The sequence below is a fragment of the Theropithecus gelada genome, chromosome 7b (genome assembly GCF_003255815.1).
Source record: "Theropithecus gelada isolate Dixy chromosome 7b, Tgel_1.0, whole genome shotgun sequence".
In the NCBI taxonomy this organism is placed as follows: Eukaryota; Metazoa; Chordata; class Mammalia; order Primates; family Cercopithecidae; genus Theropithecus; species Theropithecus gelada.
This window is the reverse complement of record NC_037675.1, coordinates 19,283,642-19,310,232: the sequence shown is the minus strand read 5'-3', so window position 1 is coordinate 19,310,232 and position 26,591 is coordinate 19,283,642. Positions and strand designations below refer to the sequence as shown.

The window sequence follows — 26,591 nt, the reverse complement described above, 5'->3', positions numbered from 1 at the left end:
TGTGACTAATTTGTTAATCCTATAAAGGCAGTCTAGTCCCCAGTCAAGAAGGGGATTTGCCTCTTATCTTTGTTTTAAACTATAAACTAAATTCCTCCCAAACTTAGTTCAGCCTATGCCCAGGGATGAACAAGGACAGCTCGCAGGTTAGAAGCAAGATGGAGTTGGTTAGGTCAGATCTCTTTCACTGTCTCAGTTTCAATTTTGCAGTGGCGGGTTCAAACTAACTTAGTCGACCCAGGAACATTACATTCCTATCTGGAATGGGGAAAACTGAAAAAGCCTGACTTATGAGCTGGATTCCTCTGAAGGCTCAGGAGCTTGTAGTCTTGAGTACCATGCTGTACCATGGGGTGGTGGGTGGAAAAGCAATTGGAAACAATTACTTCTAGATCCTCTGCCCCATTCCATGTAGTTAGCGATTGCTCCCTCCACCACCTAGCAGATTAGAGGTTTATTCCCGGAGAGTGTGAAACAACAGGTCTTTGGACTAGGGAACACCAGACACAGCTGGAGATAGGAATAAAACACTGAAAACAGGATTAACTAAACATGTACATACTAAATATAACCACCATCCTCCCCGGCCTTCTCCCCAACTCTACTGCCAGAACACTTCTAACTCTAGGTAGGAGGCTAGAAGAGACTTTTCTGGGGAATTTAACAAACCCAAGAAAAAAAGATCTAAAGACAGATATCAGGGTTCCCCAAGTAAATTACTCAGCCAAATCACCCTACTATGAAGCCCATAGTGGCAAATATCACCATGTACATAGAGCTAATTGGCATTTAAGTGGCTCACTCTTACATATGAGTGAATAGCCAAGGATCATCAGGAATTAGGGGAAAGCCTCTACCCCAAAAGGCAGAGATCAAAACAAACACGAAACAGATTAAACAAAGAGGAAGTTAATTTATCAATACCCTCAAAGAAATTATAAAGTATACTACATAAAAAATGTTCAGTGAGGGGCTGGGCATGGCAGCTCACACCTGTAATTCCAGCACTTTGGTAGGCCAAGGCAAGAGGATCACTTGAGCCCAGGAGTCTAAGACTAGCCTGGGCAACATCATGAGACTCTGTCCCTCAAAAAACAAACAAAAAAACAAAAAAAAACAAAAAAACTAAATAGCTGAGTAGAGTAGTCCCAGCTACTTGGGAGGCTTGGCAGAAGGATGGTTTGAACCCAGGAGTTTGAGGTGACAGTGAACTATAATCATATGATCACACCACTGCACTCCAGCCTGGGTGACAGAGCAGAACAAGACCCTGTCTCGAAAAAGAAAAAAATATTCAGTGGGGAAACAAATACCTTTTATAAATTAATAATGTGATAGCAAAAATGAAAAACTCAGAAATGTAGTAAAAATAGGTTGAGGAAATCTAGATTTTACAGCAACAGGACAAAGAAATTAGAAAACAGGAGAGAGAGATGATACAATGTGAGAACTGGTCACCAAGGTCCAATAATTGAATAATAGGAGTACCAAAAAGAGTAAAAAGGACTGGAAAAGAGAAAGTACCAAAGAAATTCAAGAAAAGTTTTTAGAACTGAAAGACTTAGTCTTTAAATAATGTGTGCAAGTATAACCGGAAAAAAAAATGTAAAAAGGAGGAACAGGATCGACCTGAAATAAAGAGCCATCGTTTCACTGGCATGCTGAGATGCTGCTCTGTTTACTCAGTAAGGAAGTAGGAAACCCTAGGAGGAAGAAAAGTTCAGTTCTCACCTGAGTGACTTCTGATACTGTTATCAGCACAGTGTGGAATCCAGCAGAGAGTTAGAAATGCTCTGTTGAAAATTAGGACAGAGCCAAATATGAGTCATTTGTGTACAGGTATTATGAAAATAATGGAAGAAAGTGTGATTGTCCTGAGAGTGGAGAGAGACAAGGTGGGGTGGGTCGGGGGAGGACTGGATAGAAGGAGGAAAGTGAGGGAAATTTGAGGCAGGAAAACAAAAAATACTATGAGGAAACTAAGAAAGGTTTTATAGAGCTTTGAGAAGGAAAATGTATGTGGGGTTTAGTATCTCTGAGAGCAACAGTGGGATGAGATCTGAGAAACCACCAGATGATTTGACCATTAGGAAGCAGTTGATGATATTTAAGAGAGAAATTTTTGTTAGACCCAAGTGTGCACGGGAGGGGAAGAGGTAGAAACCAAGGATAGTGGTTTTCAATTTATTTGTATTCTCTGCACACAAATAATACTGGCATTCTGGGTTGCACCTTTGAAATGACAGGCTGAAAATAATACCATTCAAGTCAAAAATAGTTTTAACACAATCACCAAAGGTGATGTTCCAGACATCCAAACCATCTCCCTGGGCACCAACTGGACTTACTGCTGTATCTCCCACCTTTTCCTTAATACAACCCAGCAGGGCTGCACTTGGCAGGCATGGACTGCCCAGATGTTTGGACACTTGACCTAAATATTAAACTTTAATTGGTCTTGATTGTCACTTATGACAGTATAAAACGTGTCTTGCTTTATCAAAATGCACATTTGAAAATTATGGTTGATAAAATGCCTTTTCTAATAGTAGGATCATAGATCAGACTAGCAAACCATTTCTGAGTTTTTCTGGTTATTTTAAAGACGGTAGAGCTGAACTCACATCAAAGCCTTTACAGTAAATGCCATGTATGCCCTCTTAATTGCAAAGCTGGCCTATTGTCTTTTCTAAGATAAAGGAAAAGCAAACAGTGATCCCTTTCTAAGTTTGCAGTTCACAGTGAACCTTACCAAGTAGTTGGAATGAACTGTAGTCCAGTTACTTACTGCATTGGGTACAATACATGTTTGTGTACACCGTGGATTACTTGTGTTTTTCCTTTTCAGGATTTTTGCTTTGTTTTCAAAGTACGCTTCTCTGATATTTATTTTAAATTTACTTTACATACTGTTTTTTTGCAATGGAATCTTGCTTTGTTGCTCAGACTAGTCTCAAACTCCTGGGTTCAAAGGATCCTCCTGCCTCAGCCTCCCAAGTACCGAGATTACAGACACACACCACTGTGCCAGCAGTTCTCTGATATTTAGAAGCATTAAGATATGGAATGTGATCTGCCTGTGATTTTCTTTCCAGTGAGAATGGCTCAGGTGTTTGCTGTTTGGTAGAGCCTACCTAATCATTGAAGGCAGTAGAGTTGATGCATGGTTTTACCTGAAAAATATGCAATGGCGCGATCCGGCTTACTGCAAGCTCCACCTCCCAGGTTCAAGCGATTTTCCTGCCTCTGCCTCCCAAGTAGCTGGTATTACAGGCATGTGCCACCAGGCCTGGCTAATTTTGTATTTTTAGTAGAGACGGAGTTTCTCAATGTTGGTCATGCTGGTCTCTAACTCCTGACCTCAGGTGATCCGTCCACCTAGGCCTCCCAAAGTGCTGGGATTACAGGCATGAGCCACCATGCCTGGCCATCTGAAAAACACTTTCTATGCTTATATTGGCAGCACATATACTAAAATTGGAATGATACAGAGAAGATTAGCATGGCCCCTGCTCAAGGATAACATGTAAATTTATGAAGCATTTCATATTTTTTAACTTTAAAAAAAAGCACTTTCTAGGGGTGGCAATCAGAATGTCTGTGTGTTTTTTAAGTGCCTCAAGCCTCCTGTCAGACTCATTTCTCCCTTTGAGGCCCATGAAGTTAGCACCCCAGAAGCACATTTATAATTGCTGATGACATCTTTTTAAGCTATTCAATAAACTGTGAGGAAGGACAGGTTTCCCCACAGCTAAACTTCTTTCATTTGCTAAGGACCATATATTGTCCATCTCCAAATCACCAGATATTTGTTTTTCTGCAAAACACAAAAGAGTAGTATATCCTACTTTTGTAAGACAACATTGGATTTTTAACTGTCAGTTTTCCTGAAAATTATCTTTTAATTTTTTTTCTGATTGTGCTATTTTTCTCCACAATAAAGAGAAAGGGTTCCCCTGACTCACTGGACTATTGACAAGTACATAATTTTTTTATTGCATAGCATTTTTTTTTTTTTTTTGAGATGGCATCTCATTCTGTTGCCCAGACTGTAGTGCAGTGGTGCAATCTTGGCTCACTGCAACCTCCACCTCCTGGGTTCAAGCAGTTCTCCTGCTTCAGCCTCCCAAGTAGCTAGGATTACAAGCGTGCGCCATCATGCCCAGCTTTTTTTTGTTTTTTTTTTTTGTTTGTTTTTTTAATTTTTTTATTTTTAGTAGAAATGGGGTTTCACCATGTTGGCCAGACTGGTCTCAAACTCCTGACCTCAATTGGTCCACCCCCCCTTGGCCTCCCAAAGTGCTGGGATTACAGGCATGAGCCACCATGCCTGGCTCACATAGCATTCTTTGCTTGAATATAGCATATGCCCTCTTGATTGTGTGTTATTTTTAATATGTACAACAAACAGTTTGACGATTACACGGAAGGGAAGATAGGTGACAAACGAAAATAAAATTAGGCCGGGCGCGGTGGCTCAAGCCTGTAATCCCAGCACTTTGGGAGGCCGAGACGGGTGGATCACGAGGTCAGGAGATCGAGACCATCCTGGCCGACACGGTGAAACCCCGTCTCTACTAAAAAATACAAAAAACTAGCCGGGCGAGGTGGCGGGCGCCTGTAGTCCCAGCTACTCGGGAGGCTGAGGCAGGAGAATGGCATGAACCTGGGAGGCGGAGCTTGCAGTGAGCTGAGATCCGGCCACTGCACTCCAGCCTGGGCAGCAGAGCGAGACTCTGTCTCAAAAAAAAAGAAAAAAAAAAAAAAAAAAAAAGAAAATAAAATTAATTGGCAACAGCCTTTCCACCATACAAGTGAGTTTTATTACAAGTTGATAATAGAATCAGGGCAGCATTTGAGGGTGATCACAAATAGCTGAGTCTTGGAAAGGGCTGTACGGACAGAAGGCATGTCAGCACAGCTTCACCTGGGGATTTGGAAACAGGGCTCAACAGCTCTCTACACTTCCTGGATTGGTAAGAAGAGAGAAGAAGCCACCAGGATTTCATCAGAGGCTTAAAAAAAAAAACAGCATAGTAAGAAGTAAATAAATAGTATTGCTTATTTTGTTACTTAATAGTCTGCTGTGGAGGATGGCCAAGGCCCGCCTCTAGTGAAAATGTGTCATTCCCATTGTTACAGGTCAGTGGTGACATACCCACCGTGGGAGGCTGGATTCACAAACACAGCAGCATGCCATTTGGAATAGTGATATGTAGAACAGACGATGCTGGGATGCTTGGGCAGTCCGTATTGTCCACCCTCACTGTGCTACTTGAGTTGTGAATCAGCTGGCAAACAAACAAACAAACAAAAGCAAAACACCGTAGAGCGCGCTCGCAGCTACTGAACTGGAGGCGGCGGCAGGCGCCAGGCGAGACCGGGAATGTGCAGGGCCCCCTCCCTGCCCCGGCAGCCCTGGCCGCGGTCCCCGTCTTCGCTGCCACCGCGCAGCACTCGGTGCCAGACCCCTGAGGTCGGCGGCTGCTCCCACCCGGGGGCTTAGTCAGCCGCGCTGGGCCAAGCGTCGGGCCGAGCACCGGGAGGCGAGGGCGCGCACCGGGAGCCTCCGTTGGTGCCGCCGCCGCGCCGCCCTCAGAGGCTCCGTCCCGGGAAGCCCGGCTCCCAGAGCGCTCCGGCCTGGCCCGGTTCCCCGGACCCGAGTGGAGAGCCTGGGCCAGCTCTCCGCCGTGACTGGACCAGGCAGCCGCCGCGGACAGCGACCCAGAGAGGTGGCGGAGGAGACCCCCAGCTGGGGGCCCGCGCTCTGCCCCAGCCGAGCCGCCTGCCTACCGCCTGCAGAATTTCGACACACTGGCCACCGTGGGCACTGGGATGTTCGGGCGGGTGGACCCGGTGAAGAAGAAAACAGCCAAGCAATTCTTCGCCCTCAAGGTGATGAGCATTCACGACGTCATCCGCCTGAAGCAGGAGCAGCACCTGCACATTGAGAGGTCGGTCCTGAAGGAAGTCATCCACCGGTTCCCCATCAGGTTGTTCTGGACGTGGCATGACTAGCGCTTCCTCTACAGATTCATGGAGTACCTGCCGGGCGGCGAGCTCTTCAGCTACCCGCGCAACCGGGGGCGCTTCTCCAGCGCCAAGGGTCTCTTTTACTCTGCGGAGATCACCTGTGCCATCGAGCATCTCCACTCCAAGGAGATCGTCTACAGGAACTTAAGCCGGAGAACATCCTGCTGGATAGGGAGAACATCCTGCTGGATAGGGACGGCCACATCAAGCTCATGGACTTTGGGTTCGCCGAGAAGCTGGTAGACAGGACTTGGACCCTCTGTGAAACACCCGAGTACCTGGCCCCCGAAGTCATTCAAAGCGAGGACCACGGAAGGGCCGTGGACTGGTGGGCCCTCGGCATCCTGATATTCGAGATGCTCTCAGGGTTTCCTCCTTTTTTTTTTTTTTTTTTTTTTTTTTTTTTTTTTTTTTTTGTGATAACACATTTGGCATTTATCAGAAAATTCTTGCAGGCAAAATAGATTTCCCCAGACATTTGGATTTCTGTGTAAAAGACCTCATTAAGAAACTGCTCGTGGTTGACAGAACAAGGCGGTTAGGAAACATGAAGAACAGGGCTAATGATGTGAAACGCCATCGGTGGTTCCTCTCCGTGGACTGGGAAGCTGTTCCGCAGAGAAAACTGAAGGCTCCCATTGTGCCCAAGATAGCCCGCGACGGAGACACCTCCAACTTCGAAACTTACCCAGAGAATGACTAGGACACAGCCGCCGCCATGCCGCAGAAGGATTTAGAAATCTTCAAGAATTTCTGAGGACAGGAGCTCACATCTGGAAGAAACAAGAAGATTGGAATCTGCCTGGAACAAAGACCTGCACCTAAGCAGACCAGAAGCAATGTCTTCTTCACGTGATAAGGACATTTCCACTTTTCTGTGTGCCTGTATGTACAGAAACAGATCAGAAGGCCGGGCGCGGTGGCTCAAGCCTGTAATCCCAGCACTTTGGAAGGCCGAGGCGGGTGGATCACGAGGTCAGGAGATCGAGACCATCCTGGCTAACATGGTGAAACCCCGTCTCTACTAAAAATACAAAAAACTAGCCGGGCGTGGTGGCGGGCGCCTGTAGTCCCAGCTACTCGGAGGCTGAGGCGGGAGAATGGCGTGAACCCGGGAGGTGGAGCTTGCAGTGAGCCGAGATCGCGCCACCGCACTCCAGCCTGGGCGACAGAGCGAGACTCCGTCTCAAAAAAAAAAAAAAAAAAGAAACAGATCAGAGCATAGATGAAAATAATGTAACTGGCATTATTTAAGCAGCTGGAATTCCACACTGTAGAAAGGTTTTGAAAGTTGTTTGGTTGTAGATTTTGTCTTATCCTTTAGTGTTGTGTTTCTATTGTGATGTCTTGGTTTTTCTCATAGACTTAAGTTTATAAGTTTGAACTGGACTTGTTCGATTATAACCACAAATTTGTGTGTGTGTGTGTACCTGTGTGTATATATAGAAGTCATTATGGCAGATCCACAGAAATTGTGCAGTGATGTAAATGTTAATGCTTCACAGCGCCTATAATTTTTATTTTTCAATTTGTTTTTTCAAAAATCTCTTCTCTTGGGGACAACATCTGAAGGGTGTGTTGCATGGATTTTAAAAAATCACCTCACATGCGTTTTTTAGTTTGGGTGAAAAAAATATCATGGGGAGATCCACCTTCAGTAGCTTTAGTGCTTCCTACCTGGTAACTTGAGACTTTAAAAGAAGAAACAAAGAGAAGAAGATATGGGAATGAATTTATTCCAAGAATCTACAATGACATTGAAGTTGTTGGAGGAATGTACTGTATTTAAAAACACCTTCTGTGTCACTTTCAAAAATTTCATCTAAGCTGGGTGCAGTGGCTTGTTCCTGTAGTCCCAGCACTGTGGGAGGCTGAGGTGGGCACATTGCTTGAGCCCAGCAGTTGGAGACCAGTCTGGGCAACATGGTGAGACCTCATCTCTACAAAATACAAAAAAGTTAGCCGGGCATGGTGGCATGTGCCTGTAGTCTCAGCTACTCAGGAGGCTGAGATGAGAGGACCGCTTGAGCCCGGGAAGGTCCAGGCCGCAGTGATCCAAGATCACACCACTACACTCCAGCCTGGGTGACACGTGAGACCCTGTCTAAAAACAAAAACAAAAACAAAAACCAACAACAACAAAAAAAACAGGCAATGGCTTTGAAGGTGGAATCAAGAGAACGTCCACCTTAAGACTTTAAAGGACAGTGAAGCTGGGTGCGGTGGCTTACTCCTATAATCCTAGGATTTGAGGAAGCCAAGGCAGAAGGATTGCTTGAGCCTAGGAGTTTGAGACCAGGCTGGGCAGCATAGCAAGACCCCATCTCTGTAAAAAGAAAAAAATGTTAACAGAACATAGCCGCCCTTTTTCATCAATGACCTTTTCTTCACATTGAGGTCAACTCACTAGGTGAGAATAATTAGTGGGTTGAGTAGAATAAACTCTTTACAATTAATAACTATGTTATTAATTGGAAAATGATGTTCAGATAGTGAAATGTGGAAATGTTTAGACAACTGTATTTTCAGCCTGTGCACCTCAGTCACCATCCTGTTGGGATTAACAGTTGAGGGCCATCATTGTCTAAACATTTCACATTCAGTTTCCCATCAGTTTTACTATGAATGTGAAAAGGTGAAACTGGTGCTGACTTCGGCAGCAGGTATACTCAAATTAGAATGGCACAGAGGAGGTTAGCATGGCCCCCTGTGCAAGGAAGATCCGCAGATTCATGCAGCATTCCATATTTTTTTTTTAAAAATGTTACACTGTGCACTGATATGTGGAGCTAGAAGGAAAAGCATTAAGTCTCATGTTTGCTGACTATAAAAATAAATCATAGTAATAATATTATTGAACATTCTACTTTAAAAAGTATTAATAAAACCGTAAATGAAACACTTTTCTTGAGCACACTTTAAAAAGTACATAGACCCACGAGTCCATATGCCTATTTTTAGGTTGCCTGTTTTGTTATCCAGGATTTCATACTGATGAAAATTTGCATCAGGAAAGCCTGAAATACCTTGCCTTAATTGTGAACAGATATGCAGGAAAATGAAATATGCAAGCACATTGATGACCTTGTTCTTTACAGACATTGTAATAAGCCTCCAGCCATACAGAACAAATGAGAAATTAGAAGCGCTTCCATGAACGTGTGATGGTGTGAAACCCACTTTTGACCGTCATGCACACTTCAACATTTGAAGTGATACAGGCTACCTGGTAACTGCCCCATGGTGGGGTCATAGTTTAAATGGCCCAATGTCATGTAGAGGTTAATTTAATCAAAATGAGCTATAAACATGGAAAAATCACTATGTATAATTTTTAAATAGTTTACCTGGCCGGACATGGTGGCTCATGCCTGTGATCCCAGCACTTTGGGAGGCCGAGGCAGGTGGATCAACCGAGGCTGGGAGTTCGAGACCAGCCTGGCCAGCATGGCAAAACCCCCGTCTCCACTAAAACTACAAAAATTAGGCGTGCTGGCTGGTGGGCACCTGTAGTCCCAGCTGCTCGGGAGGCTGAGGCAGGAGAATCACTTGGACCTGGGAAGCAGAGGCTGCAGTGAGCCGGGATTGTGCCACTGCACTCCAGCCTGGGCGACAGGGTGAGACTCCATCTCAAAAAATAAAAAATAAAATAAATAAAATTAGTTTATCTGGATGGCATTCCAAAATTTTCGCATAGATGATCACATGAAACAATCACTGTGCTGAATGTGGAGGAAAATTCATTACAATAATCAAAAAATTTGTATCAGAAAAAATTACAAATTTACTTTGCTTCATGTAATTTTATGAGTTGGCAGTATTTTCTCAAATTGGAACTCTATAAGAGAATATCTTTAGGAAATGGATATGCCACAACAGGAAGTATAGTGGGGCAAGTCTTGTTTTCCTCAAGGGAAATGCCACCAGCCTGCTTTCATAGGCATTGATAAAGCCAGGAAGAAAATAAAGTCACAACCGAATAGTATACGCTGCATCTACTGAATTATTCTAATTCCTTCCCAACACAAGTCTAAATCCTGCTTAGCCTAAACTATCTATAGCCAGTGATGGGCAAATTATATTTGCTGTCAGCATGATAGAATAAGAAGCAGAAACCCCCCAGCAATGGGGTAAGATTGCATCAAAATGCAATCTTACTTCATCCCCTCAAAATTCTGTTCAACCCCACTCTCTCTCCATGCCCATGAAACAACTGTACAGTCACTTGTTAGTGAATTTCTCGTTCAGCGTGTTGTTTCTTTCTGTCCATACTTAAAGACCAAATCATTTGTTTGCTTTGAAGAAAAACAAAACAAAACAAAACAAAAAAAAGACCAAATCATTTGAAATCACTACCCATTAAAAAAAAAAATCTCCAGTGGAACTAAACAGTTGAGTGCTTTGGGATGTGTTCACCATTTCTTTGTTTGACCTACGTGGCCTCTAGTTCTTTGGACCATTGTAACTGTGAAACTATGGCTTAATACTGTTAAAGACCCCAAGGCTCAACTCTGTGCCCAGGGTGTACCTCAGGCTGCACAAATATCACACCAGAATGTCACAATCATTCGTTGCTCCAGCTACTGAGTGAACAGAGTGAAACACAGCACTGGCTTGGGTTTTATTTTTGCAGCCTGTTAACTTTGCATCAGGTCTACACAGTCCTTGCAGCCTTTGATTTCTCCAGTTGCAGAGATTTGAAATGGGGTGCCGGGGTTCCTCTCATTTTTCCTTCAATCTAACTAGCATGAATTTTACACACATTGGAGGAGTCATTTGCACCATTTTTCTCTGTTGCCAACGGAAGCAAGAAGGCCTTCTAATTAGTCTAACTTAAACCGATGGGATTCGCTTAACAAAAGCAAGAAGAAAAGCACAAGAACAGGTGTCTTAATGTATTTGGATAGTTTCTTTGGGGTGTGTGCGTGTGTGTGTGTGTGTCTTGGTGAAGGTGGGGGCTGTATTTTCACCAAGCCTTTTCATAATCAAGTTTGCTTTGCAAACCTTATGGCCTTGCACCCAGCAGAACAGTCCTTCCTAATAAAAGGTGGATGCCCTGTCACGGTTCTCTGTAAATTATCATGTGTTGGGAAGTTCTGTTGAGGCTTAGTTTGATCTTCCATGGTGGACACGTCTGTTCTGTATGTAAAAGGCTTTCCATGTGTGTTTTAGCAGATGGGATTTGAAGGCTTTCCACAGTTCTTGTCCTCTGAGGTGGCTGTTGAGCTCTGCTCAGCTGTCATAGCCGAATTCTTTTTTTTTGCGCTGAACGCTGAGCAGCCTCACCATGTTGCCAATGTGCTTCTGGGGCCCCTGTTACTGCTGGCGGATGCCATGCACACAGGTGGAGTGCCTTTGCAGGTTTGTGCACCCCTTGGTGAGCCGGAACTGGGAGCCCTGTGGCGTGATCTCACCTTTTCATGGGGGGCGGGGAGGGGAGTGCCTATTTTTAATCCTGTCTGTTTGTTGCACAATGGAAATCACTGTAATTTGTACATATGCCCTAGGAAAATCTTACTGCTGTCTAATTTATGTAATAATACTGTTGATTCCAGGTTTGTTTAATAAAACTTTGTATCTTTTAAGGAAAAAAAGAAACCAAAAACTGTAGTATGTCCAGGAAAGTGCATTGGGATAATCCAAGGCCAGGCTTTGAGGTTCTACCACTCCATTATGTGACTAAAAGTCTAAAACATTGGTATAATTTCTTTGGCCTGATTGTTTATAAGTAGTAGATAATAAATGAATTTTATATTATAAACTCAATTGACAAGCTTTTGCCTCTTTTCCCTTTTTATTAAAGTAAAACAGACATAGGTGTAACCTCTTAAATAATTTTTCTTGTCATAAATTACGTATTTGCCATTTTATTTTAGTCTTAGTGTTTCTTTTGTTTTCTTTTGGGTTGCATATGAATTGTTAGTGATTTCCATTTCTCTCTTATAGTTATTTGGAAAATATATCTGTTTTAAATTATTGCCTTTCTTTTTTTTGAGACCAAGTCTCACTCTGTCGCCCAGGCTGGAGTGCAGTGGCATGATCTCAGCTCACTGCAACCTTTGCCTCCTGGGTTCAAGCAATTCTGTCTTAGCCACTTGAGTAGCTATGATTACAGACATGCGCCACCACACATAGCTGACTTTTGTATCTTTAGTAGAGACAGGGTTTCACCATGTTGGCCAGGTTGGTCTCCAACTCCTGACGAAGAGATCTGTCTGCCTCAGCCTCCCGAAGTGCTGATATTATAGGTGTGAGCCACTACGCCCAGCCAAATCATTGCCTTTCTATGCTTTTTATTTTTTAGTTTTTTGGAAACAGGGTCTAACTCTGTCACCCAGGCTGGGGTGCAGTGACACAATCATGGTAACCCACTGCACCCTTGAAACTCTTGCGTACGAGTGATCCTCCCCTATCAGCCCCCCAAGTAGCTGAGACTATGGGTGTGTGCCACAATGCCCAGCCTTTTAAATTTGTTTGTAGAGACTGGGTCTCGCTATGTTGCCCAGGTTGGTCTCAAGCTCAGCCTCAAGTGATCCTCCCACATCAGCCTCCCAAAGCACTAGGATTACAGGCATAAGCCTCTGTACCCAGGCACCTTTCTCCTCTTTTCAAAAACTATGCTTGAAAATTCCTTTTTTCAGTAATCAAAGCCAAGACTGAAGTAAATTCTGCATGCAATGCGCTTCCTGCCCCCGCCAGCTTTCTGGCCATTGTTAATTTCACTTGAATTTATAAACCAAATTGTTATTCCCAGTGATTTTTTACATTATGTATCTTCTCAAATTTTATTCTTGACTTTTACACTACATTTTGTTATCACCATTATATTTATTATTTAGTCTTTATTTCATGATGTGTCTAATGAGAAAATCTTAATTTGGGTTCCTTTCTTTGGTAATGTTTCCAGGAAAAATAACTGGGTTATGTTTGCATCCCAACAATTTCCTAAGAAGAAAGATATATTTTCTCAGACTGTGTATCAGAGTATGTCTTTTGGTTGCCATTCTTTTTGTTAATGGCAATATGTCTTTTATAGACCCATCACACGTATTTTTTTCCCTAAGTTATTTTGCCATCCTTCAATATTACATTTCACTGTCTTAAGGAATTATTTGTAAATTGAGTTTCTGCTTTCCAATCTGCATGTTTAATTACCACTTTCATCTTCTCCTGAGTGTTCTGGGAGAATATCTGAATTCTTCTTCTTTTTTTTTTTTTTTTTTTGAGATGGAGTTGCTCTTGTTACCCAGGCTAGAGTGCAGTGGCACAATCTCGGCTCAATGCAAACTCCGCCTCCCGGGTCTCAGCCTCCCAGGTAGCTGGGATTACAGGCATGCCCCACTATGCCCGGCTAACTTTGTTTTTTTAGTAGAGACAGGGTTTCACCATGTTGGTCAGGCTGGTCTCGAACTCCTGACCTCAGGTGATCCACCCGCCTCGGCCTCCCAAATCGCTGGGATTACAGGCGTAAGCCACCGCGCCCGGCCTTCTTTACTTCTTCATACCCGATTTGATCTTCCAATTCAATTCATTACATTCAAAGCAGGTTTTACTCATAAGGGAATTCATGTGTCAAAAGGTAATTAAAAAGCACTAACAAGGCTGGGTGTGGAGGCTCACATCTGTAATCCTAGCACTTTGGGAGGCCAAGGTGGGCAGATTGCTTGAGTCCAGGAGTTGGAGATCAGTCTGGGTAATATGGTGAAACCCCGTCTCTACAAAAAAATACAAAAATTAGTCTGGTATGGTGGCTCACGCCTGTGGTTACTCAGGAGGCTGGGGTGAAAGGATCACCTGAACTCAGCAAGTTAAGGCTGGGGTAAGCTGTGATTGTGCCACTGCACTCTAGCCTGGGTGAGAGTGAGACTCTGTCTCAAAAAAAAAAAGAGGTCAGGCATGGTGGCTCACTCCTGTAATCCCAGCACTTTGGGAGGCCGAAGCAGGAGGATCACGAGGTCAAGAGATTGAGACCATCCTGGCCAACATGGTGAAACCCTGTCTGTACTAAAAATACAAAAATTAGCTGGGCATGGTGGCGCGCGGCTGTAGTCCCAGCTACTCCGGAGGCTGAGGCAGGAGAATCGCTTGAACCCAGGAGGCAGAGGTTGCAGTGAGCCGAGATCGTGCCACGGTACCCCAGCCTGGTGACAGTGTGAGACTCTGTCTTAAAAAATGATAATAATAAATAATAAATAAATAAAATAAAATAAGAAAGAAAAAGAAAAAAAAGCACTAAAAAGCCTGAAGGCACACATCCCAAAGTTAGTGAATGAGTCGGAGTTTAAACCCAGGGCTATATGGCTATGATGCCTGTTTTCCCCTACTCTGCTATACTGTCTCCTCTGTAAATGTTTTTTTGTTTTGTTTTGTCTTTTGGAGACAGGGCCTCGCTCTGTCACCCATGCTGAAGTGCAGTGGTGCCATCACAGCTCGCTGCATGTAAATGGTTTTCCTAGGTTTGTATTTTAATCAAATATTCAGAGAAAGGGTGCTCCCTGTTCTCTTTTGCTGGGGATGTTTTCATTGCCTCACCTTATCTATTTTCTATTTTTCAGTCTCTGTTAATTCAACCTCACAATGGGAAATGACTGCAGACCTGGGCTTGCCGGCTGAGATACTCCACGGGCGCTTATGAAATTATTCTAGAACGGCTTCCCCTTCCTGTCAACAGCCTGTAGACCATTCGTGTTTTCACCTTCTGAAGAGGTTGTGTAAGGCACTGGGTTTGGAATCATAAAAGGCCCAGGTGCAAACCCCAGCAGTGCCCGGCACCAGCTGTGCAGCTCGGGTGAGCTGCTTAGCCCCTCTGACCCAGTCACGAGTGATGCCTGTCTCGCGAGGCCAGTGTAGGACCAGTGTGGTCCAGGGACAGTACCTGAAAAGGGCACCCAGGAAAGGAGCTGGTGGTCTGTTGGGCGCTCTCTTGGCCCCCACCCAGGCATCCCTCGCCCCCGGGCTTGAGGGGCGGTGTCCCAGGATGCACCGCTGCAGGGACCTCTCTCCCGCCCTTGCGGACCCGCCTCGGCCCAGGACAAGGAGGAGGCAGGTGGTGGGCCCGGGGCGGATGTGGGGACGGGAAGTGGAGGGAGGACGGCCCTCAGGCCCTGCGCGCTGCGGTGTGTGGGGCTGCCCCACCTCGCCCCCAGCAGGTGCCGCCCAGACCCCGGCCGAGGGTCCCTGTCCCCGTGCAGACCCTGGCTGAGAGAGCGTCCTCGTCCCCGCGCAGGCCCAGGCCCAAAGTCCCCGTCCCTGTGCAGGCCCAGGCCGAGGCCGAAAGAGGGCTCGTGTCCCCGCGCAGGTGAAGGCCGAGAGAGCGCCCGTGTCCCCGCGCAGGCCTAGGCCTAAAGTCCTCGTCTCTGTCCAGGCCCAGGCCGAGGCCGAAAGTGTGCCCGTGTCCCCGCGGAGGTCAAGGCCGACAGAGGGCGCCTGTTCCCTCGCAGGCCAAGGCCCAGAGTCCCTGTCCCTGCACAGGCGGTGTCCTGGGGCCCAGTCGCCGCCCCCTCGCTGCAGCCTCTGGGTACTGGGCCTTGCAAAGTCCGTTAAGAGTGCTCCAGGGCTACAGTGCCCAGCGGTTAACAAGTTTGTGATTACTTTCGTGGGTTTATATGTCGCAAATTGAGAAGAGGGTTGCTGGGTTCCCAGGTGTAAGTTATTAGCCCTATATCATGACTAAACGAACACTAAAGATACCCTTTAACTTATTCTGAAATTCAAAACATATATCAAGGGTCCAGAATGTACCTAGAACTTACAATTCTAGATGCTAGGACCTCAAAGGTAAGAAAGGCATCCACCCGCGGCCAGGCGCGGTGGCAGACACCTGTAATCCCAGCATTTTGGGAGGCCGAGAAGGGCTGATCACCTGAGGTCAAGAGTTTGAGACTAGCCTGGCCAACATGGTGAAACCCTGTCTCTACTCAAAATACAAAAATAAACCGGGTGTGGTGGTGGGCACCTGTGATCCCAGCTACTCGGGAGGCTGAGGCAGGAGAATCACTTGAACCCAGGAGGCGGAGGTGACAGTGAGTCAAGATCAGGCCATTGCACTGCAGCCTGGGCAACAAGAGCAAAACTTCTTTAAAAAAAAAAAAAAAAAGGAAGGAAGGAAGGAAGGAAGGAAGGAGGGAGGGAGGGAGGGAGGGAGGGAGGGAGGGAAGAAGGGAGGGAGGAAGGAAGGAAGGAATGGAAGGAAGGAAGGAAGCCTTCACTTGTGGTCATAGTTCAGAGGACTGAATCACTCTGATATTTGAGCTTACCCCCAATTTCAAAACTCTCATTAGAAAATGTTTTTAAATCACCTGAAATGAGAACAAAATCTAAGTAGTATATGGAGTGTAGAAATGGTAAAGCAGTTCAGTTAGGTTGGTTTGGGCAGCGTAAGTGTGCATCATCATGCATTAACCGTCAGAAAACCAGTGCCAGGGTCCACATCAACAGTTTTCAAAATAAAGAGTCTCAATTAGACCTGAATATGACAGGCATGGTGGCTCACGCATATAATCCCAGCACTTTGGGAGGCCGAGGCAGGTGGATCACCTGAGGTCAGGAGTTCAAGACCAACCTAGCCAACTACTCCAGCCTCTACTAAAAATACAAAAACTAGCCAGGTGTGGTGGTGGGCACCTATAATCCCAGCTATTCAGGAGGCTGAGGCAGGAGAATCACTTTAACCCAGGAGGTGGAGGTTGTAGTGAACTGAGATCCTACTATTGCACTCGGGGCTGGGTGACAGAGCAAGACTCCATCTCAAAAAAAAAAAAAAAATAGACCTGAATACGCAATACAGTGTATCATAAATAGACAGCATAGATAAGTATTATTTTGTGAAAATGTGGTTTCAGTTATATATATGTGTGTATATATACATGTATATATTCATACATATACATATATATTTGTAGGTGTATTTGTATTAGATCATGATATAACATGTATTTATTGTGAATTACATTCTTAAAATTGTTACTGGGTTTGAACCAGGATAAATTTGTTACATATACAGAAAGTGCCCTATGGTAGTAATAATTATTGCATACTAATTATTTACCTGATTGGAACTATAGAAGAGTTCAATGGTATTTTATGCACTTATTAGCTCCATGTTTTACCTTTACTTTACATAGTATTAGCATGGCATGCATTTGAGTGTCTGATCTATCACACTAAGAATAGATCATTCCTGACTTGTAAGGAATGCAATGGCAGAATTGTTCCAATATGTGAGAACAGTCACTGTGGTGGTTGCCGATTATGGAAGCCATGAGCCATTATTGTTACCATGAAAATATGCATGATTTATACATTACTTCTACTGATGCATGTGTGACCAAATAAGGATCTTTTGCTTTACATTGTTTCTGCTGAAACAAAGTAAAGAAGTTCAACAGTCCAAGAGTTTTCTTGTCTGTTCCAGTTATTATGTTACTTTCTCAGAAAGCTTAGGACCTTGGTCATAGTTCATTCCTGAGGCTGAAGGGGTTTCATTATTAACAAGTCAGATAATTTTCATTTCAGCTTTCATAAAAGATTTTTTTAAAATTTTGAGCAAAGGTTGAAGCATTTAATGCTTATTGTAATAATTAGTTTTATATTTTCTATTTTGATTGATTCATTGGTTGATTTTGATTTTAAGGATTTAAATAGCTGAAAGTATGGACTATATTTCTAGGAAATAATTTCCTGGTATACCATTTATTCTCTAATGGTTAGTCCAGACATTTAATTATAAATGACTAGTATCCCATTTTGTAAATAGGCCTTGCAGAGAGTGTAACAGGATCAAGCAAATTATTTTTATTTTAACCATACTCACTGGTGTCATAACTGCTTTGATGAGAGCTCCATAAATGAATGAATGAATGTTATAATGTATTTATCTAAACATTGTGATGTGTTACTACTTTTTAGTAAACTTAATTTTTACTCCTTTTTTTAATGAGAGACTAATTTTTGGCAAGTTTATTTCAGGGAAGCAATAAGTCATCTGTCTGAACAGAGATGAGTGAATAGAAATCATCCTGTCCTACAGAACATGTTCAAACAGCATCCAACAAAGAAACAGGCTAGTTCACATCTGAATTTCTCATTCAAAACCGGTCCAGTACAACAGAGGTTAAAAAAACAAAGATTCCAGTTTCTTTCTAGTTTTTTTTTTTCCTTATTAAGGTCCTAGTAAAAGCCAGTGATGGACACTGTTTTTTTTTTTTTTTTTTTTAAGACAGAGTCTCACTCTGTGGCCCAGGCTGGAGTGCAGTGGCACGATCTCAGCTCACTGCAGCCTCCACTTCCTGGGTTCAAGGAATACCTTGTCTCAGCCTCCGGAGTAGCTGGGATTACAGGCATGTGTCATCATGCCCTGCTAATTTTTGTATTTTTAGTAGAGACAGGGTTTTGCCATGTTGGTCAGGCTGGTCTCGAACTCCCAACCTCAGGTGTTCTGCCCACCTGAGGGACACTTTTTAACCAACTTAGTATGTTATGGTTTTCTTCATATCTCTTAAGTGCCTTCCAAAATACTGGGCCCCAGCACTTGCTGCTTGCCACGTAGCTCAGTTGATCTGTTGATAGACCCCCACAGAGGGAGAGTGAATGTCTGCTGGCATTCAGGGATGTCCTAGCTTTTTCCAACCAAAGCTACAGACTCTCAGTAGCTGGAAAGCAGGGATGGTATCTGCCTTGTTCACTGTGATTTCTCTATTTTTAGACACATAGAAAGCGCATAATAAATCATTGTTGAATACATGAAAACACCAAAGAAAGAAAAACAGCAGGAGAAAGTATACATAGCTTGAAAGAAAGCGGTAGAGACTGTTATTATCTGCTAAGAGTTTGATGTCATCCTCAGATAACTGCGTTATCCACTCTTAATTAATACATTTGAGGGTCTCTTGTCAACCCAACAGTGTTTCTGGGGTGAGATCTGGACTCATAGGATGAAGAGCTTACTGGAGACAGAGCGCATACCTGTGTGCACACATATACACACATGCACTACACGCACACTGTGATCAAGTAGTATTGCAGAAGCAGTTTGTGTGGTACTGTTAAACAATAAGGCTGCATATAAAATGGGGCTAATGGTGTAATTTGGATAATTAGCATAAAGAGTTTAGGAAGAGAAATGTTAATTTTTTTTTTTTTTTTTGAGACAGTGTCTTGCTCTGTCACCCCAGCTGGAGTGCAATGGCACGATCTCAGCTTGCTGCAACCTCTGCCTCCCAGGTTCAAGCAATTCTCCTGCCTCAGCCTCCTGCCTTACAGGCACCTGCCACCACACCCAGCTAATTTTTTGTATTTTTAGTAGAGACAGAGTTTTGCCATGTTGGCCAGGCTGGACTCGAACTCCTGACCTCAGGTGATTCACCCACCTTGGCTTCCCAAAGTGCTGGGATTACAGGCATGAGCCACTGTACCTGGCCAAGAAAGGTTAATCTGAGAAGCAGTTTCCCAGAGGAAAGGGATGGGACTTGGATAATGAGGGATCACAGATGGGGCCTGAGCTAAGGTCACAGTGATCATAGCCAGTGGACTCAACTGAAGGAAAGAACAGTATTGGGTTTGGTGGACAGTAAGGTGGGACAGGTGGGGTGGGGATTGAACTTCAGAGGGTGGTTTAGGAAATAGATAATCCTAGAAGTTTAGATTTAACGTAATCAGCATAAAGAAGCCATAAATTCTGGAGCAAGAAAGTAATTTGATGGGGGCTGTGTTTTGAGATTACTTGGAATAGCAAGCAGGAGGAGAGCTCTGCCTCAGGACCAGAAAGGGAAGGGAAACAGCCTCCCAGGACTGGAATCTCAGCACCATTTTCAGTCACACTGATGGCCAGCTCTCCTGGGATGCTTTGGTGGCACAGAAGCAACTGATAAGGGGAAATGCATTCGGTTTTGATCTTCCCCTTGAGAGGGTCTGGAAATGATCAAAGAGTGACCAAGCTTACCTGATATGGTTAATCTTTGTGTCCCCACCCAAATCTCATCTTAAATTATAATCCCCATAATCCGCATGTGTCAAGGGAGAGACCAGGTAGAAGTAACTGAATCATGGGGGCAGTTTCCCACATGCTCTTCTCATGATAGTGAGCAAGATCTCCTGAGATCTGATGGTTTTATAAGGGGCTCTTCTCCACTTCACTCAGCACTTTTCTTCCCTGCTGCCTTGTGAAGAAGGTGCCTTGCTTCCTCTTCACCTTCTGCCATGATTGTAAGTTTCCTGAGGCCTCCCCAGCCATGCCAAACTGTGAGTCAGTTAAACCACTTTCCTTTATAAATTATCCAGTCTTGAAGAGTTCTTTATAACAGTATGAAAATGGACTAATAGGTACATTGGTACTGCAGAGAGTGGGGTGCTGCTATAAAGATACCCAAAAATGTGGAAGCAACTTCAGAACCAGTTAGCAGGCAGGGGTTGGAACACTTTGGAGGGCTCAGAAGACAGGAAGATGTGGGAAAGTTTGGAACATTTTAGAGACTTGTTGAATGGCTTTAATCAAAATGCTAATAGTGATGTGGACAATGAAGTCCAGGCTGAGATGGTCTCAGATGGAGATAAGGAACTTGTTGGGAACTGGAATAAAGTTGACTCTTGCTATCTGTGGAACTTTGAACTTGAGAGAGATGATTTAGGGTACCTAGTGGAAGAAATTTCTCAAAAGTAAAGTGTTCAAGAGGTGACTTGGGTGCTCTTAAAAGCATTCAGTTTTATGCAGTCACAAAGAGATGATTTGGAATTGAAACTTATGTTTAAAAGAATTACAGAGCATACATGTTCAGAAAATTTGTGGCTTGATGATTCAATGGAAAATAAAACCTATTTTCTGAGGCGATATTCAAGCCAGCTGCAGAAATTTGCATAAGTAACAAGGAACCAAATGTTCATCACCAAGACAATGGGGAAAATGTCCCCAGGGCATGGAGACATGCCAGGGGTCTTAACAGCAGCTCCTCCAATTACAAGCCCAGAGGTCTAGGAGGAAAAAGTGATTTTGTGTGCTCAGCCCAGGGCCTCGATGCTTCGTGCAGTCTCAGGACTTGGTGTCCTGCATGCCAGCCATGGTTAAAAGGGACCAATATAGAGCCCAGGCCATTGCTTCAGAGGGTGCAAGCCCAAAGCCTTGTCAGTTTACACGTGGTGTTGGGGCTGCAGGTGCACGGAAGTCAAGAATAAAGGTTTGGGAACCTCTGCCTAGATTTCAGAGGATGTACAGAAATGCCTGGATGTCTAGGCAGAAATTTGCTGCAGAAGCAGACCCCTCATGGAGTAACTCTGCTAGGGCAGTGCAGAAGGGAAATGTGGGGTCAGAGTCCCCACATGGAATCCCCGCTGGGGCATTGCCTAGTGGAGCTGTGAGAAGAGGGCCACCATCCTCCAGACCCCATAATGGTAGATCCATTGGCAGCTTGCACTGTGCTCCTGGAAAAGCCACAAACCCTCAACACCAGCCTGTGAAAGCAGCTGGGAGCGGGGCTGTACCCTGCAAAGTCACAGGGACAGAGCTGACCAAAACAACAGGAACCCACCCCTTGCATCAGTGTGACCTGGATATGAGACATGGAGTCAAAGGAGGTCATTTTGGGACTTTAAGATTTAACTGCCCTGCTGGATGTCTGACTTGCATGGGGCCTGTAGTCCCTTTGTTTTGGCCAATTTCACCCACTTTGAATGGGTGTGTTTACCCAATGCCTGTACCACCATTGTATCTAGGAAGTAACTAACTTGCTTTTGATTTTACAGGCTCATAGATGGAAGGGACTTGCCTTGTCTCAGATGAAACTTTGGACTTGGACTTTTGGGTTAATGCTGGAATGAATTAAGACTTTGGGGGACTGTTGAGAAGATGTGATTGGTTTTGAAATGTGAAAGGGACATGAGATTTGGGAGGGGGCCAGGACAGATGATATGGTTTGGTCGTCCCACCCAAATCTCATCTTGAATTGTAATTTCCATAATCTGCACATGTCAGTGGAGAGACCAGATGAAAGTAATTGAATCATGGGGGCAGTTTCCCCCATGTTGTTCTTGTGATCATGAGGGAGTTCTCATGGGATCTGATGGTTTTACAAGGGGCTCTTCCCCACTTCGCTCAGCACTTCTCCTTTCTGCTGCCTTGCTTCCTCTTCGCCTTTTGCCATGATTGTAAGTTTCCTGAGGTCTCCCCAGTCATGCTGAACTGTGAGTCGGTTAAACCTCTTTGCTTTATAAATTACGCAGTCTCAAGCAGTTCTTTATAGCGGTGTGAAAATGGACCAATACACTGCCAAACAGCCACAATGCTACACATGCTCACTTCAACCTCAAGCTTGGTCTACATTTCTCTAATGCCCTCTGGAACAACCAAATCTTTTGTTAATGAGAAGGCAGAGAGTGTGAGTGTCTTTTTCTTGGGAATGGGTCATAGTTGGCTGACATTATGAAACTTAGCCTAGCTTATGTTTTCATAGGGCACCCCATTTTGCTTTTTAAAAAATTCCACTAGAGAATTCACAGGCTGAAGAGAGGGTACCCCTTCTTGAGTGTCCTAGGTTTCCCAAGTAGTTCTCCCAGTTCTGTGTTAGCAAGTGGCAGGGTAGGATATGGGATAGGTGGTAGAACAGCAGGAAGAGGGAAAAGCTAGGTCATAATCTCCTTGAGATCTGGGATATTGGTTCATCTTTGTATTTCAAGTACCTTGTGCAATACATGTGTCAGATGAATGATGGCTAGATGAATAGGAAGCATTTTGTTTCTTCATTGTCTTGTTCAGATATTACATGGTATCGACAGCCCAGATATCATTCAGACACTCATTGCCCTCTTACCTCTTTAGTCCTCCTATCTGTTTAGTGGTGGCACAACTCATATAAATCTATTCAAAGCACATGGAGCATTGACTGAGATGCCCAGCACAGTGTTCAGTAAAGGAATTGTGGATATTGGAGCTACTAAGTTCTATCTTCCAAACTAAGACAGTCATGGGATTGGTTATTTGGGGAGGTGGACACTTTATCTGCCTACTTCTATTTCCTAATTTCATATTATGTAGTCTTAGCTCCTCATTTAAAATCCACAGCTTAGGCCGGGCATGGTGGCTCATGCCTGTAATCTCAGCACTTTGGGAGGCCAAGGTGAGCAGTTCATCTGAGCTCAGGAATTCGAGATCAGTCTGGGAAACATGGTGCAACCTTGTCTCTACAAAAAATACAAAAACTAGCCAGGCACGGTGGCATGTGCCTGTGGTCCCAGCTACTTGGGAGGCTAAAGTAGGAGGATCCCTGAGCCCAGGAGGTTGAGGCTGCAGCGAGCCATGATCACGCTGATGCACTCCAGCCTGAGCAACAAAGCAAAACCCTGTCTCAAAAACAAGAATAAAAAATAAAATGCATGGTTTATTCTTTCATGGATGTGGGATATGAAATAGTAAATCTTGAGAGTCAATCTTCTCTGTGGTCTTAATTTGTACTTACATATGAGCATATGAATATACCCACATCACATACACATATGGATACTTCTTTCTGCACTTCTGTATAATAGGTCTGTGAGTGTGTGCTTGTGTCTGTTTTGGCAGTCATGCTATATTTTTATTCTTGACATCCTTAGGTCCTTCAAAAGATGTGATGAGCCTGGCGCATAGTATGAAACAATAAATACTGGCTGAATGAGTTAATGACTGAATGCTATGTTCAGAGAACAGTAATGCCTGCAACTTGGAAACTTTACACAATCCTTGTACTCAAAATTTAAGTGGAGAAACTAAGTCTATGTGTATAAAATAAAGGCTGTTACAAAGTAACATAAGGATAAAATAATTAAATATACTATGGACCCCAAAATCTGAGACAGGTCTCAGTTAATTTAGAAAGTTTATTTTGCCAAGGCTGAGGACACACATGCATAACACAGCCTCAGGGGGTCCTGAAGACATGTGCCCAAGGTGGTAGGGGCACAGCTTGGTTTTATACAATTTAGGGAGACATGAGACATCAATCAATACGTGTAAGATGTACATTGGTTCAGTCTGGAAAGGTGGAACAACTTGAGGTGAAGGTGGGACAATTTGAAGTGGGGAGGGGACTTCCAGGTCATAGGTTGGTAAGAGACAAATTACAGAGTTATAAAAACATTGAATGAGTTAATATATTGAAAAGCACTTAGAACAATACCTGAGTCATAGCAACCACAGAGTGAATGTTAGCTATGATTGTGATTATGATGAATATAATTATTATTAGTATTGTGAAAGGCAAATAAATCTTGGGGCCCCAAAATCACTAAGCTAAAGGGAAAAATAAACTGGAAATTCCTTAGGGTTTGCTTAGGGTTTGCCTTAAGCAATTTGAGTTGCATTCTTTTGAGTTTCTGATTAGCCTCTCCAAATGAGGCAATCAGATGTGTATTTATCTTGGTGAGCAGAGGGGTGACTTTGAATAGAATGGGAGGCAGGTTTGCCCTGAGCAATTTCCAGTTTCTTTTCCCTTTAGCTTAGCGATTTTGGGGTCCCAAGATTTATTTTCCTTTTACAATACTACTAATAATTATAGTCATCATAACCATAATCTTAGCTAATATTCACATTGTGCTTGCTATGAGCCAGGTATTATTCTAAGTGCTTTTCAATATATTAACTCATTCAATGTTTTTACAACTCTGTAAGTATCACTATTATTTTCCTCATTTTGAAGTTGAGAAACCTGAGGACTGAGAGGTTAAGTATCTTGTCTGGAGTCACACAGCTAATAAGAATAAGGTCACATAGTGAGCACAAAGTGGTATTGGGGGTTAGCAATGAACATTTTCTAGAGGAGGCAAGTTGAGCCATGTCCTGTCCCATCATTGACAGCCACACCTATAGCCAGGGGCTGTAGGCATAAGTGGCCATTACCCATCTGGCCAGCCCTCAGAGGAGGTGGTGAGCTGAGGGAGACAGTTGTGTTGAGAGCCTGCTCACATGGTGACGTGGTCTGGCCTGCATATAGCACCGTAGCCTTCCCAGAGTACATGCTAATTAATTCTAAGACTCCTTTGCATGAAGTTCTCAGTATTGACTAAACTCTTCAAGGGAAAAATCCCCCTGTTTCCCAGCAAACTCAGAGCTGACCTCCTTCATGACACAGCATACTGACTTCAAGTTTTGAAAGAACGCAATGGGCTGGACACAGTGGCTTACGCCTGTAATCCCAGCACTTTGGGAGGCTGAGGCAGGTGAATCACAAGGTCAGGAGATTGAGACCATACTGGCTAACATGGTGAAACCCTGTCTCTACTAAAAATACAAAAAAATTAGCTGGGCATGGTGATACGTGCCTGTAATTCCAGCTACTTGGGGGACTGAGGCAGGAGAATTGCTTGAATCCGGGAAGCGGTGGTTGCAGTAAGCTGCGATCATGCCATTGCACTCCAGCCTGGGTGACAGAGCAAGACTCCATCTCAAAAAAGGAAGAAGGAAGGAAGGAAGGAAGGAGGGAGGGAGGGAAGGAAGGAAGGAGGGAGGGAGGGAGGGAAGGAAGGAAGGAGGGAGGGAGGGAGGGAAGGAGGGAGGAAGGAAGGAAGGAGCCCAGTGAATTGGCTTTCAAAAAGTAACTACCTACTGTGGTAGAGAGGAAGAGACACAATGGCAAATATATAGATACATAAATGTATGCTGTCAGCATCAAGTGTCAACTCTGTGCCAGGAACTGTTCTAACCCCTGGGGATTTAGCACTGAACACGGCAGATGAAAATTCCAGTCCTCCTGAAGCTTACATGGGGGAGAGGCAGATAAGAGATACAGTAAGTTAGAAGGTGACAGGTGACGTGGAGGAAAATGAAGCAGGAGAGGGGCTGGAGTTTGTAGGGAGGGAGGCCCCCAGGGGAGTCTGGATGCAGGGAAGCACTTGTTCTCCTAATAATTTGACAACAGAGGGTCTTCTCCTTAGTTTTCTCACTTTGTCACCAAATGGCCTCTCAGGTCATCCGGCAGAGAGGCTTTCAACCCTGGGCCAGGGTGAGTGTGGAAGCGGAGTGGAGGGGGGAAGGGAGGATAAAATTCAGGTCCTCTCATCCTATCATCCATGTGGGGATCTAGAGGAATCATTGTGTCAGGGAGGTGAGATGATTTTATGACAATAAGACATAGGCTTCCAATTTGATTGGGGCAGGTATTGATCCAGGGATATAAAGATGCCTAAGTCATGTCCCTTGAGAATTCCCAGTGTAGTGGGGAACCACTTGTGAAGACATTTGCTTGTTTCATATTATCCCACAGGAGTTTTTCCACACACTTCTTTAAAGAATGCAGTTTGGTCTTACTCTGTCGCTCAGTTTGGAGTGTATTGGGTGGATTACAGCTCCCTGCAACCTTGACTTCACAGGCTAAGGTGATCCTCCCACCTCAGCTTCCCAAGTAGCTGGGACCACAGCTACCATACCCAGCTATTTTTATTATTATTATTTTTTCTTGTAGAGACAGGATTTTGCCATGTTGTCCAGGCTGGTCGTGATCTCCTGGACTCAAGCAATCCTCCTGCGTTGGCCTCCCAAAGTGCTGGGATTGCAGGTGTGAGCCACTGCACCTGGTAGTTTGGTAGCATTTTGACTTAAA

The 26,591-nt window shown here is 44.2% G+C and overlaps 1 protein-coding gene, 2 non-coding genes and 1 pseudogene across 3 annotated transcripts in view; all 4 read left to right on the top strand.

Annotated features, from left to right (window-relative positions):
- The first annotated feature begins 3,447 nt into the window (after positions 1 to 3,447).
- On the top strand, positions 3,448 to 3,554 carry LOC112629650. The gene has a single exon (XR_003120728.1). It is a non-coding gene; the product is annotated as a U6 spliceosomal RNA (small nuclear RNA).
- A 1,639-nt stretch (positions 3,555 to 5,193) lies between these two features.
- Positions 5,194 to 6,790, top strand: LOC112628334 (annotated as a pseudogene).
- Positions 6,791 to 8,678: 1,888 nt separating this feature from the next.
- LOC112629510 lies at positions 8,679 to 8,785 on the top strand. Its single transcript, XR_003120618.1, has one exon. It is a non-coding gene; the product is annotated as a U6 spliceosomal RNA (small nuclear RNA).
- Positions 8,786 to 15,008: 6,223 nt separating this feature from the next.
- Positions 15,009 to 26,591, top strand: part of CERS3 (ceramide synthase 3) — a 135,526-nt gene continuing 123,943 nt past the window's right edge. The window contains exon 1 of the mRNA XM_025392216.1: positions 15,009 to 15,079. The gene's annotated coding sequence lies outside the window, so the exon portion shown is untranslated. The remainder of the gene's footprint in view (positions 15,080 to 26,591) is intronic.